We start from the raw sequence: 15,567 nt of genomic DNA on the forward strand, positions 1-15,567 counted from the left end.
CCTCAGACTTCAACTACTGCACACATCTTGCCATCTTCAGAAGTTTTCTGATGACTCTGCCATAGTGTGATGCATCAGCAAGGGAGAGGAGGCTGAGTGCAGGGCTACAGTGGGAAAATTTGTTACATGGTGTGAGCAGAATAATGTGCAGCTTAATGTGAAAAAAACCTAAGGAGCTGGTGGTGGACCTGAGAAGGGCTAAGAAAGCTAACGATTACCCCTGTTTCCATCCAAGGGGACAGCGTGGACATATATAACCATATAACAATCACAGCACGGAAACAGGCCATCTCGGCCCTCGTAGTCCGTGCCGAATGACATGGTGGAGGACGGAGGATTACAAATACCTGGGCATACGATTTGACAATAAACTGGACTGGTCAATGAACAATAAGACTGTCTACAAGAAGAGTCAGAGCCGTCTCTGTTTTCTTAGGATACTGAAGTCCTTTAACATCTGCGGGACGATGCTGAGGATGTTCTACGAGTCTGTGGTGGCCAGTGCTATGATGTTTGCTGTTGTGTGCTGGGGCAGCAGGCTGAGGGTAGCAGACACCAACAGAATCAACAAACTCATTCGTAAGGCCAGTGAAGTTGTGGTGGTGGAACTGGACTCTTTAACGGTGGTGTCTGAAAAGAGGATGCTGTCCAACTTGCACGTCATCTTGGAAAATGACTCCCATCCGCTCAATGATGTACTGGTTCGGCACAGGAGAACATTCAGCCAGAGACTCATTCCACCGAGATGTAACACTGAGCGTCACAGGAAGTCATTCCTGCCTGCGGTCAACAAACTCCTCTCTCGGACACTCTGAGCCAAAGGGCTGGTCCTGGACTAATGTCCACTTGACATAATTTACTATTATGGCTTAATTATTAATGGTTTTATATTGCTATATTTCTACACTGTTCTTGGTTGGAGCGACAGTAACGAAACTCAATTTCCCTCGGGATCAATGCAGTATGTTGTCTGATTAAATTACAGCAGGCAATATCTTAATATTCCCTGACCGGGAATCGAACCCGGGCCGCGGCGGTGAAAGCGCCGAATCCTAACCACTAGACCACCAGGGAAACTGATGATGCGTTGCACACTGCAATAGATACTAACAGATCAGAAAAAATACGAAACAAAACCGATCGATAAATAATAATCATCATCATGAATAAATGTGATAAATATGGTCATGTAACTACTGCTCAGCACTTTGCATATCTTTTGTTCACCCGGCGCTTCTGGTTAAGGGACACTCTGGACTCTGAATGAATCAGTCAGAAACACTCGCTCTGCAGTGTCTTGATAAAGATGGTGACATTTAGATTCTCTTATGAGCTTTGGGTCATTTTTGTTTCTGCCTGTCGCCTCGAAACAACTCAGTAGCCGGCCCTCCGATTCCCGCGACAGTGTTGCCGATACATCTGATGTCTTGTTCCTCACCCTCCGCCTGGATGGAGGTAGGAGAAATAAAATCAAACGTTCAGAATGCCTGAAATATGGTCTGGGGTGGAATGGTAGGCTTTCCTGATCGTGCCCTAACTGTGGTCGTGTGTGCAGGAGGCCCTTGAACAGAGGATGACGTGCTGATGACAAATTAGCTTAGATTTCATTAAACAAGCCTGATAGAAACCCCCGCAATTATTGGAAAGTCCTCAGGGTAGGCAGTTCCTTGTTTGCCGATCGCGGTATTCAGTACATGGTATGCTTGATTAACATCTGCTCTGGCGGTATGTGAAGTGCCGTCCGGATCAATGAGGAGAACCTCTCGGTAAACAGCACCGACAGAACTCAAACGTTGGGTGTTGTGATTGGGGGAACAAGGGTGCGGCAAGACCGCTATATGGGCAGAGCATGAAGAATTTATCATGAAACAACACGCTGTTCAACATCCACCATCTTCCGCCCCCACCCCGCTCCCCACCCCCTGCACCATAATACCGTCTTATCTTCTCCGAACGGTGGAATCCTTCCGGCTGTTCCACCGAACTGAGCCATATCTCCATGAAACAGAGAAGACAGCAGCCCCTCATTTCCCTCCGAAACTGCAACGTTGCACTTACGAAAATCCATCTTGTTTTCAAGTAATTGGCCTTTGGCTAAGAAGATGCAGGTAAGCGATGCTTCATCGCCCGTCGATTTAGTCTGGCTTGAAGTCTTCCGAACCGACCTCTTTTCCGGCAATGGTAATGGCTGACCTTCGCTGATCGCTGAAAGGTGCCGCACCGGCATTCCCGAGAGTCAAATCCACCTGGTCTTTCAGCAGCTCGTTAAACTGCTGAGTAATTTAGACAGATCAACAGTACGTTTCTTAAAGGGAAATTAAGGGCTTCACAGAGCAGCTACAGTCGGTCAGCAGAAATACATCCAGACATTTTGCGAGCTGTCGGCAATACGTCGCGTGTATCGCTAGTGTCATCGTGGATCTTTGGATTTATAAACAAATCTCAACTTTCCTAAAGCTTTGTCAGTTTTCCGTGTGGGAGGATGCTCGGGAAGGATCAGTAGTTTGGCTTTCACAATGAGGAAGTAAATTGGATTGGCCTTTGGGTACGTTGGGGAAGTTAGAGTGTGGTAATGGATGGTTGTCTCTCTGACTGGGGACCTGTGACGAGTGGAGTGTCCCAGGGATCGTTGTTGCGTCCATTGTTGTTTGTCATCTTTATCAATGATCTGGATAATGATGTCGTTAACTGGATCAGCAAATTTGCCGATGGCAACAACCTTACGGGTGTAGTTGACAACTAGGAAGAGTACCGGAGCATGAAACGGGATCTGGACCAGCTGGAAAAAATGGGTTGAAAAATGTCAGATCGGAATTAACGCAGACACGTGTTAGATGTTGCATTTGGGAGGGCCAGCCAGGGTTGGTCTGACCCAACGAGCAATAAGACACTGAGGGGTACGGTAGAATAAACGAATCTGGGAATGCAGATCCATAATTCAGTGAAAGTTGCGGCACAGTAAGATAGGGTCGTAAAAACAGCTTTTCGCACATTGGCTTTCATAGACCAAAGTACGGAGTACAGGAGCTGGGATGATACGTTGCTGTGGTTTAAGGATTTATTGGGGCCCAATTTAAAACATTGTGTGCGGTTGTGCTCAGCTATCTGCAGGAAAGATGCAAATAAGACTGAAAGAATGCAGAAAAAGAATTACACAGGTATTGCCGGTACTGAATGTTTTTAATTAAAAGGAAAGTTTAAATATATCAGCACTTTATTTCCGAGCGGGTAGGAGACAGAGGGGAGATTTGATAGAGGTATACAACATTATGAGGCGTATAGAGAGTGTAAATGCAAGCGGGCTTTCTCCACTGATGTTGGGCGAGAATACATCTGGCGATATTGGGTGAAGGGTGAAATGTGGAATGTTTAAGGTAAACATGAGGGGAAACGTCTTCACTCAGAGGGTGGTCAGAGTGTAGACAGTGCTGCCAACACGTGGTAATTGAGATTCCGATTTTAACGTTTAAGAGTTGATTGGGGAAGTACACGGATGAGAGGGATATGGATGGCCACAGTCCGGGTGAGGACGATGGGAGTAGGCAGTTTAAATATTTCCACACTGACTAGACGGGCTGAAAACCCTGCTTCTGTGCAGTGGTTCCCTATGGATGTCTGACTGTATGTCTGGGTTAGAGCTTTAGTGACCCACAGCACCGACCAATCCAGAAAGTCGTTGATATTGCTTTATCCCTCTGTCCTTGCACACACTGAAGCATGGAGACTGAGTTAATGGATGGTTACAGCAAAAGAAGATGGAAGCTTTTGAAATTGTTTATTCTGTATTCTCCTATTGCCTGCGATGCTTTTGAAGGAAGACAAATGTGAGCCCGGATATGTGCTCCGCTCTCGCTGCGTTTTCAGTTTGTGTAGTTTTGTCTGTTGCATTTATTACTGATTTCAGAGGGAGACACGGATTCCACACCGGCCATGTGGATTCAGGATTAAAATGATTGAACTATGAGCGTATCTACACCCGATACGATAAAACCACGATTCAGAGGTAAATTAGCTTTAGGATAAATGGGTGTGTACTTGAATTGGGAATTTAGAATTGGTGTTTTGGAAGGCTGGTTCTTTTAATAAGCGCCAGAAGCTGCTGCTGGGCACTTTGAAATGCTGGTTTTAAGTTGTAGGGCTCCACTGGAAAAGATGTTTTGTAGACATTGTAGCATTTGCCCTGTAATATGTAAATGACCCGTCAGTTCAGAAAACGCGCTGGTGCAGTCAGTAGCTCGGCCATTTGCTTACGTCTTCAGCCCGAATTCCATTAATTATCCGGGTGCCGCTGTGTGGTCAGATTAAAAAGATTAATTACTCAGCCCTATTTCTCGGAGCACTGTAACTGCAGACTCGCAATAGAGTTGTAAAGTGTACCGAAGTTTCGACTCTCTATGCACAACACGGCTGCCATTTGTCTTCCAGCCAGAATTTATTCTGTCAACGACATCATCTGCCTTCTGTTAGGAAGCCAATACTGAATCAACGCAGCCAGGTTTCCCTCGATCCCATGCCTCCTGACTTTCTGAATTAGTCTACTATGGGGAACTGATCAAACGCCTGACCATAATTAATGCACCCACATCGACTGTCCTGGTTCATCCGTTAGTTTTATTTTCACTTTTTCAATTAAATCAATCTGGCTCATTAATGACAACATACCATGCTTTCTCTCCGTAGCCAGACTACGTTTCTCCAAATACTCATTAATACCCTCTTTAGTAATCGTCTCCAGTTGTTTACCCATTACTGATGTAAGAGACCATGGTCTATAATTCCAAGAAGTATCCCTGCTATTTTTCGTCAACAAATGAATAACATTTTCTACGCTCCAATCTTCTAGTTCTACTTCCGTGGCCAGCGAAAACACAAATATCCTGTCCAAAAGCTCAGCAATATCTGAGTTTGGCTTCCAAAATTGGCAGGACTGTAACTTTTCCGGCAACGGGGAATCATCTTCAATAATGTTTTCCCAAGTTTCCAGCGCATCCTCTTTCTCAACGTCGTCACGTTCGAGCCTATCTGCATTATTACGTTGTGGGCACATTGATCAATACATTCAGTAAGGATCTTCACTGTTTACTTTGTCTCCAGACACAAGTTTTCCTCTTTTACCTCTGATTTGCCCACGCTCTTCCCAGTCTCCTCCTGTTCTTCACAGTGCAACTCGTCAAGGATTTTTCAAATCCCCCATCACTCTTTTAAGTCCACTGTTATATTCCCTCCTGTCTACATTGTGACTCGCTGTAGCCTTACCTGATCGTTTCTTCCTGTTCTGTAAGTATCGTTCTTTCTTCCTCTTGACGTGTTGTCCAAATTCCTTGTCTCCCAGGGTTACTTTACACTGTCATCCTTTCCCTGCGTCACTGTGACAAGTCTATACTGAACCCCGTGTCAGTGCTCCCTAAAAAATCCCCACATATCTGCTGCGTAATACCCCGAATGCATCATTTCCCAATGTACCTTCCTAAAATCCTGCCAGGCAGCACCATAATTCGCAGACCGCCAATTAAACACACTCCATACTCTCTGGTCCTATCCCTGGGCAAAGTAAATGGAGGGGAGTTCTGTCCTATCTTTCTGAAATGAGATCCGCGGAGAGATCTGTCACCTGACCAGTTTACTTTACTAATATTAGATCCGGTACGTACTGTTCACTAGTGCGCCTGTCTTCTTGTAGTGACATGAATCCTCCCTGGACACTAACAAGAAATTATGCCATAATTAAATATTTACCCTGGGGAGATGCCAAAGAACATTATGGATGTTTCAGTTACTCATGTAAATAACCTAGAAAATGTCCAAGCCCCGCTTCACGATCGGTTCCTCACTGTTCCAGTTGCTATTTTTTTTTGTTAGAGGGCGGCTGTACAGAATACTCCAAATGTTTCTGAGTTCGTCTCACATTTTATTAAAAAACGAACGCTCCACATTGTCCTCCCTTTCTGCGGTTGCGATACTGTCCCTGGTTTCCCGTCGAACACCCTTTACATTATGTTACACGACCCTGTCCATTTTGAAACATCTAAAACGCGGAAAGCCCTGAAGCCACCCCTGCCCTTGTGACAGTCGAGTGTCTGTGATAGTTTGGAACATACTTCAACCAATGAAACAATCACGCCAGCTACAATGAGCGCTTGTATTGCCACCAACCTGAACTTATGAAGTGGGCAACCTTCCGCCAATTCTGCAATTTCCGGGCGACCAGGCACATGATTGTTTGAGTTTATGACATATTTGCCGAACCTGTTCATTGCAAAACTGCTTTATTTGAAAATTTCTCCGAATTGCCTTAAGACACGGGCATTATCTACACAGATGGCCATTTAAAGTAAACACATACTTCATTCCATTCCTCAGCTCTTCTCTGAATTTCCTCTGTGTCAGTGTATAGATACAAGTATTGGTGCACATGCTGAGTGTTTGCAACATGAACCTAAATTGTTGTAGGATGTATACCGGGGAACTCAAATATCTGTCCTCGTAAAAATAGTTCTGCACTTGCCATTTCAGAGTATGGGTGACAGAGGGTATCCACAATAATATGAAATTAGCTGATATAGAAAACAGCAAAATCATCGATTTTCTGCGTTTTTCCACCTCGGCATCTTTCTGATTGTCGCCGCTGTTCCGAAGCTTTCTGCGGACTCTATTTGCCACAACGATATACCTTACGGTTAACCCGTTAAACAGCAGGATTAAACCGATTGGTAGCAATGGTGTTGAAATACTGAGTAGTAATTGGTATCCTCTCCACACGGGTGAAGTAGCGTATTCATATGTGAGGGTGCAACGCCACGGCGTGTTGTCAATGATGACGTAAGGTTCAACGGCAAAGTAAACCGGGGCACATCTCCCGCAGCTCACTATAACCACGGTCACCATAACCACCGTTGCTGTTCTCTCGGTGCAGTATCGCTCCCGCAGCTTTCGGCAGCATATTGCGATGAAGCGATCGAAGGTAAAACTGACTGTGAACCAAACAGAACAGTCCGTAGTTACGACCCGAAATACAAGTGTCAGAGCGCATACAGGAGTGATGAGCAGGGATCTGGAATAAATGTAGATATTGTTGGTCTGATCCACTAAAGCAACAACGATAACCACCATAAGATCCGCTGTTGCCATTCCAACCAGGTAACGGGTGATGCATTTGGAGAGTCCGCATTTTCCCCGAGATAGGATCACAATCGCTGTTAAATTAACTACAAGGTAATTGGAAACAAAATAGAAATATGGTCAGCTCCCTGAATGCCCCCATTCTACCGATGCTATGCAGGGGAGGGTCTGTGGAAGTGGAAAGCGGGAATCCAGTGTGTGCGGTCTCCGTCGCTGCACTCCGGCTGGAGAACAATGACGGATGTGAGTGTCAGTGGATTGGCGACCTTCCCAGAGTTTCGAGCGAGGCATCCGAGTTCCACGACACACGGACCGGTGAGCAGTCGACCGCTCCTCTAAACAACACCATTTCCTTTAATAGAGGTGAAATAGCTGACGGGATTATTTGTAGCGGTGACAAAGTGCCATTAAGGAGATATAAAGCACGACTTCTCATTTACTGACTTACAGAAGAACAGACCTACGCGTCGAAAGTAGACGGTACCGTCATTTAAATAAGCTGCCACGGTGTTATAAGGATGAAATGTCTGCACTGACAGAAACTCGGGTCTGGAAAAGCAGAGACCAATATCAGTTCAGAAAGTCTAGCGAGGTGAAATTGTGATAAAAGAAAAAATTACTTCGATCAAATTATGAAACAACGACAATATCGACACCGGCTTAATTGAGAAAAGAAGAAAACACTGTGATCGAAATATGAAAACTGAAAATAAAACCATTAGATGCCTGAATACTCCAAGTTTCAGCCGACGGTAGATTCGGTGCTCAGTAACAGTGCGGATACCGCAGCAGAGTAACGACGGCACCATACATAAAGTAACTAGATCTGGTATCTTACCGGGGACACCAACCGCTACAAGTGTGGGATAGAAAATGGCCGCGATGTAGTAAATTGCCGCATATCCCATATTCCGCCAGAAGCAGCGTTCAGTTGTACAGAACGTTTCAGCTGCTCAGATGGACTGGCGATCGGTTCAGCAGACTTTTGTTGAGGTGAGAGCAATTCCACTGAGGCAATTAGTGTGCCTGTCACGTCAGGGACATTACTGACAACCAACTGCACAAATACCTTGCGTTAAACTATTTATCCACGTGTCATGAATTTGACTCCTCAAGGGATTTTGCAATGTAATGACTTTAAAACAAAATTTGATGTCCTGTTTTTCCATGTCATTTTTCATTACACCTGGCTTCAGCTATTTGACTGAAGATATATTTTGTCATTGTTGCTTTTAAGTCAGGCATTCGGCTTGAAGTCGATTTAATTTGTAACATTTGATGGAGCACATTTGCTTCTGAAGTTAAGGGAAGAAGTTTGTTCTGGCGGGTGAAACGGAGAACACTTCTTTATTAAAGGAGAACATTTATCATCTTTTCTTTCGTTCGTTGCAGCCATTCCGGGCGGTTTGAGTGCTGGAATAAACAATGACAGCTGATATGTGTTGCAATTAAATACACTACACATATTCCTCCAAACACTTTAAAAGATCCACAGCGATATTCCAGAGACCTGTGATCAAAAAGGAAGAGTGTCTTCGGGAGATTAGCGAGGGCTGAGGAGACTTTGAAGTACAATGCTTTCCAGCGCACACATGGGTCGTTTGGCAGGAACTTGACCTCTGTCAGTGACGAGAGATGCAGTCTGTTTAACTTTAAAGATATTCTCAGACCTGCTACAATTCTACCACTATTTCTCCATCTATTCTCTGTTTGAACAAATATAGTAAGCAAAATCTATGATCAATCAGCAGGTTCTCAGCTGTTGTATCATTTCCCACGAAGTTGTATTTTTTCCTCTTGATTTACTGTCACGTATATTGCCTTGCGAGCGTCACTATGACTACGTTCAGAACCGCGGATGTGGTCAAGCTCACCTGTCAATCACACTTCCTTCTGTTCCTGCAGTGCACCGCTCCGTGCCGATTGTGGTTCTCGTAGCGATGAGTGGCCCTCGGCTTATTGGAGAAAGTCTCATCACTCTGTTTCCATTGTGGAACTCGTACTAATGTGCGGCCCTCGGTTGACTCGAGAAAGTATCACCTCAGCCTTCAAATTCATTCTTCCAAAGTGAATCACTCCGTAACACTCCGGGTTGAGCACCATCTGCAACTTCTCAGCGCCTTCCACTTATTTATTCACATCATTTTAATGCACAAATATCCTGGGGTCTCAGAACAGATCTCTGCGGGACACCACTGGCACCAGCGTCCAGGGAGAAAACGCTCCATCCACAACTATCCTCTGCCTTCTGGGGCTTCAGTCCTGAATCCACGAGCCAACTTTTCCAGGGTACCAAGCCTTCTGAAAGGTCCTGCCATGCTTAACCGTCACATCCTCACAGAATTGAACTAGGGTCGTGAGACATGATCTGCCCCTCACAAAGCCATACTGACTCTCCCAAATTAGGTAATGTTTCTCCAAACTCTCGTAAATCCTGTTTCTAAGAAGGTTCTCTGATAATTTGTCCATCACTGAAGTAGGACTCACCGCTTCACGCAGTCACTCAGGCTTTCTCCCGACCACACATGAAGACGTATTTAACCTACTGTACTTTTTTCTAGAAGTTCCAGTACAGCCTCTCTCTTAACCTCGGTATGTTGTCGCAACTCCGCCTGATTAATGCTCTCCTCACAAATGTCCGTCTGACTGGTGAATAGTGAACAAAAGTTTTCATTCCGGACCTGCCCATCTTCATCCGTCCTCAGGAGCTTGTTTCATATTCGACCGGTCCTACATTCATTCCAGTCATCCTTTTCTTCACATACATCTAGAATTGTTTGGGATTATCCTTAAAGCCACTGCAGATCTTCTGTAGACGTTTCTAGTTATCATAATTCCATTCTCCAGTTTGCCCCCGGCTACTTTATAAAAATATAGTAATGTCAGATCCTTGCTTTCTAATCCTGAGGTCAGCTTCCTGAAGCTTCTTTCTTCCTCTTGACCAGCTGTATCACATCTCTTGTCAACCATGATTCCTTCACCCTGCCGTCTTTCCTCTGTCTTAATGGGGCAAATATGTCCAGAACCCCATATAAGTGCAGCATAAAATACCTTCACATTTCTGTTGTGCATTTTCCAAGACAGGACATGTCTGTTCCTGATTTATGCTTTGATGTTTCAGCATAATATCATCAAAATTCCACTTGCACAGTTAATTACATTGGGGACTGACAATGGGCTGTGGGACGGGAGGGGTTAGAGTGATTAGTTTGGTTCCTGACACGACGAAGTGTGCTGGGAATGGGGCAATGGGATGGGTATCTGGAATGACACGAGGTTGTGGGGACACAGCGGGGCATTGAGATTACTTGGTGACTGACACGGGCCTGTGTGTTTAGTGTATGTAACCCTTTTACGAAAGGAGGGTGCTGGACCCCTTATGATTTGCCTAACGACATAACGGATCGACAGACGGCGCAATTCCCCCAAGGCTCGACAGGATGCTCACAGATCTCGTCCTTGACCTTGCCTTTAAGATCGCGAGCAGATAGAGAGGGTGGGCTCCCTCACTTCCACCCCTCTGATTTTCAACACAGGAGCCCCTCAGGGCCATGTACCGAGGCCCCTCCGCAAAAACATTCCAACCCCACATCACACCTCATTTCTGTAAACCCCTTCGACCCCTACTAGGCATCTCTGCAAGACCTGCATCATTCACCCTGGTGCATTCAGACGACAGCAGACCCGAGAAAGATACTGTCGTGTCAGATTGAATGGCTCATAAAACTCTGTTGGCCAGAAGACTTACAGTCTGATCAAGGACAGTGGAAGCAGACAAACCAGTTCTCTCTGTTTCCCCCCATTTTGTGGGCTATGAACTGATTCTTGATCTGGAATAATTTAATCTGAGGAATTGAATGTGGACACAGGGAGCTTCAGGTAATGATCTGCTCAACCTGAGACCATTCTCAAACAAGTCGACATTTGTTATGTGAAGGGCGTGGTCTTTGAACTCTGGGGCAATCTAATCAGAGCAATAAACCTGAGACCATGCTCAGAGGAGCAGCTACTTGTTATGTAAAATGCCAGACATGTCAAAGAAGCAATCTGTAGTCTCGTTAGACTATGTCTGGTTTGCCTCATTTAACTGGTTTGGACCAGTCAGGGTGTAAAGATACGAATACACAAGGCTGGGGTGGGCAGAGCCACGTAAAATATGTTGGTTGTTGCTCTGTACAATGGTCAGTAACCAGGTGACCCAGGTAGGTCAGGTGACCTTGAGCCAATGGTTTGGTGATCCAATGGTTCAATTGATGAGGAACAATATAAGATTCCGCAGCTTCAGATATGCCGGGGTGATAACTCTCCAGCGGCCAGAGACCAACCTTTGCTGAAAAGTAGGACCACGCGGACACGTGGAGATCGGTAACATGAGGATCGGAAGATGATAAGAGGCATTGATCGTGTGGATATTCTGAGGCTTTTTCCCAGGGCTGAAATGGTTGCCACAGGCGGACACAGGTTGAAGGTGCTGGGAGTCGGTACAGAGGAGATGTCAGGGGTAAGTCTTTTCATTCAGAGAGTGTGTGGAATAGGCTGCTGGCAACAGTGGAGGAGGCGGATACGATTCGGTCTTTTTAAGAGACTATTGGATCGGTACATGAAGTTCTGAAAAATCGAGGGATATAGGTAAACCTAGTCATTTCTAAGGTAGGGACATGTTCGGCACAACTTTGTGGGCCGAAGGCCCTGTATTGAACTGTAGATTTTCTATGTTTTCTATGTTTCTATGGAATGCCTTGCCAGCGTAGACTCTTTTCCCGGGTAATACCTTTTATCTTCATTGACTGTTCATGGGGTGTCTGGGTTTCCAGTAGGGTGCGCAAAGGAGATAGTGTGTAAATCTATGTGCTTTTAGTAGAAATAATAAAAGATACTTGTTGTTAAATATAGATTCTCTGTATCTCATTGATCATTGGTACAAGGGATGATTCTTGTCACAGTGACGCCCATCATTAACATTGCCCACTAACAGGACGTGCCCTCCACACAGTGTTACCATCGGGAAGGAGATACAGAAGCCTGAAAGCTCAGGCTCAGCGATTCAGGAACAGCTTTTTCCCCCGCTGCCATCTGGATCTCGGTTTTGTTTTCTCTATATTTATTTATCCTCTATTTCATTGTACTGCTACTGTAAAGTTAACAATTTCGCGACGTGTGTCTGTGATATTAAATCTGGGTCTGATTCTTTAAATGCACCTTTGAAACCTTTGCTTCTTATTCAGATGCAGGGGGAAGTGTTAGATCGGACTTACATTAGTTGAAAGCCCATCAGAACCTCGTGTACTGTGCTGTAATATTCTATGTTCCGTGCTCGATCGAGCGTACCGTATCTTGCTGTAGTTAAGCAAGTCGATTAATTATTTAAAGCTTTGACGCCTTGCTTTTCCAGACTACTCTCAATCCGTCAGATAATAAACTGCAGGAGAATTTAAAAATAATCGGCCATAAATATCAGTACCGACCGCTGGATGATCTCGATAGCTTTGCTAGGAAGGGACTCGCCAAGTATTATGTAATGATGAATTGTCCTCGGTGTTCAGACTACGCTGGTCATGGGGTATGACGGGAAGTATCTGGACAAACAGGAACATCAGCGATAGTCAGTATGGGCCAGTGTGTAGTAGGTCATGTCTAACCAATCTTACAGAGCTTTACTAGGTAGTTACCAGGTAGTAAATGGATGGTTACAATATGATAAGATGGAAGCGTAGATGTCAGATGATAAAGTGCGTGCTACACTACAGGAATATACATTCACTGCTTCGGTAAGCCGGTAAAGACAGTAGTTACGGGTCAGAAGTGGGTGTGACAGTGGTCCCAGTATTGTGAACAAATCTTTTGCTTCAGCGGTGGTAATGGGGATTATTTGCGCCGATACTATACAACAAAGGGTCATTTAATCCCAATCCTATCCCTGCTGTTACAAATTCAGCAACAATAATTGTTTTTTATAACAAATAAATCATTTCTTAAACACTGAAAAACAAACCACAAAAGTAAACAAACAGCGAACGCAACCTGAAGTCAGCTGCTGTGCGGCTGCTAAAACAGTTCTTAAAGCGATAAAGCCAAAACAGTTCTTAAAGCGATGTTGCAAAAACAGTTCTTCAAAGCAGTACTGCGAATGTTCAAAATGTTTGCAGTCAATTAAACGAGAGACTTTATGAGACGATTTAAATTCTCTTTCACGTCGTGTTGCTGCGAACTATACTTTTCCCAGAGAATTTACGAAGTTGAAAATGAAACGGCTTAAAGGCACTGACCTTTCCTTAACGAAACTGTACCCAACCCTTTCTGCTATTATTGCAGATGTTACCACGGGCACGGCCAACAAATTCCTTCCGAATGAGGATTAAACAAGGTCGAAACTGTTCCACCGTCGAAATCGCCTTTCCTCGATCTTTTAGCGACCGAACTCCGATCTTCACTCTCCGCTGATATTTAACTGGCAGTATTATAAATGAACTGAGGGCAATGACCTTTTAAACTTCAGGCATTAAATAAAACTCCACCTTTCAACCAAACTGCTTCATAATACTGGACCACGCAGTAGCATGGAGTCAAAATGTCAAATCTAGCCACGAACTGCCCCTCCTCACAGGGATGGGTTCTCCTTTTATACCCTGTAGAAAGAACTGACACATGACCTCCACTGGCCGGAAAATGACATCATTCCACCATCACAATACCATTACCTTAAGTCCAGTGTAACATGAACACCACTCTCACGTGACAAGTACAAGATACCCACGGGTATGTAACATCTCCCTCCAAAAAAATTGGTCTGTCAAGAACAAAATTTTAACAATTAGTTACAAAAAAAGAGATGTATAAATGTTATAACATGCACAGTATACATAGTATTATGATATAGCATCTTACAACTTACAACACAGTAGGAGTGTTACGAATGTTAAAAAACACTCAATTAAATAAAATTACAGTGTACATTCAACATCGAGATAGACAATCAGCAATCACATTATCTTTACCTTTAATATGAGTTATCACAATATTGTACTTTTGTAACATCAAACTCCAATTTAATAACCTTCTGTTTCGGTTTTTCGTCTTAATCAGAAACACTAACGGATTATGATCAGTGTAAACTATGTCGTTTTTGAGTTGTACCAACATATACGTCAAAATGTTCTAAAGCTAAAACAAGGGAAAACAATTCTTTCTCTATTGTCGAATAGTTTCTTTGATGCTTATTAAATTTCTTACAAGAGTAAGCCACGGGATGATCAACTTCATCAACCTCATCCCTTTGCATTATTAGTGTTCCTGCAGCCTCATCACTGGCATCTCCAGCTAATGAAAAGGGTTTTCCAAAGTCAGGTGCCTTAAGCACAGGTTGTTGGCATATCATTATTTTCTGTGCTCGAATTCATCTGTGGTTCCTCTGACTCCATTGTCAAATCCACTTCAGGAAAAACGTCCACCTGCCAAGTCATTACCTAACAATAAAGAAATATCCTTCACAGGTAAGCTAGGCTTTAACCCTACTTTAACAAGTCCTGCAACTAACTCTGATTTTAAATTTACTTTATGCAAATGCACAGGCATAAAGACACTCCCAACACCTCGTATATAATTTACCTCACCAGTAGCAGACTCTTTATTAAACTTCAATACACTGTCTAACATCAGTGATCGAGAAGCTCCAGTATCCCTAAGGATTTTTATTGGCACTGGAGTAGATCCTTCTTTCAAGGACATAAACCCTTCAGTTATAAAATGATCGTATTCCTTTTTAACTTGGTCAGACTCTAACAAAGCCTCATTTGTGATTATCAAACCCTGTAATTTTACAGGTGTTCCAGAATGTTGCACACATCTGGGACTGCTTCCTTCTCTTCATTTTTCAATCGGAAACAGTTAGCTATTACATAGACAGATTTCTTACAATAGTTACAAATAGGAACAAACTATCTTTCCTTCACAGATTTTCCTTCCTCCTTACCTTTCTCATTAACTTCTGATTTAATTTCTGATTGACCTTGAGTCTCTGTGTCATTTTTCCTCTTAAAAATTCTGCCCTGAGGAAATTTATTCTTATGAATTAAAACATGCACATCAGCTAATCTAGCAGAGTGCTGCAATGTATCAGTATCCCTCTCATTTAAGTAAGTCCTTACTTCAACAGGGATGCTTCTTTTAAATTCCTCCATTAAAATCAGCTTTTTCAATGTATTATAGTCTCCATTTACATTTTTAGAGGGAATCCATCTCTCAAAACACACAGCTTTATCATAGGCAAATTGCACATAAGTTTTTTCCACAGACTTCTTCAAACTTCTAAATCTGTCTCTATACGCTTCTGGGACCAATGCATAAGCTTTCAAAATATCCTGTTTCACGATATCATAACCTAGTGCTTGCGCAGCAGTTAAAGCTATATAAACCTGTTGTGTTTTGCCTTTAATTACACTCTGTAACAAC

General features: G+C 43.7%; 1 non-coding gene across 1 annotated transcript; it reads right to left on the reverse strand.

Moving 5' to 3' along the window:
- Window positions 1–1,002: 1,002 nt before the first annotated feature.
- trnae-uuc (transfer RNA glutamic acid (anticodon UUC)) lies at window positions 1,003–1,074 on the reverse strand. The gene has a single exon. It is a non-coding gene; the product is annotated as a tRNA-Glu (tRNA).
- Window positions 1,075–15,567: the final 14,493 nt, after the last annotated feature.

This window comes from Hypanus sabinus, unplaced genomic scaffold (assembly GCF_030144855.1).
Source record: "Hypanus sabinus isolate sHypSab1 unplaced genomic scaffold, sHypSab1.hap1 scaffold_588, whole genome shotgun sequence".
Taxonomy (NCBI): domain Eukaryota; kingdom Metazoa; phylum Chordata; class Chondrichthyes; order Myliobatiformes; family Dasyatidae; genus Hypanus; species Hypanus sabinus.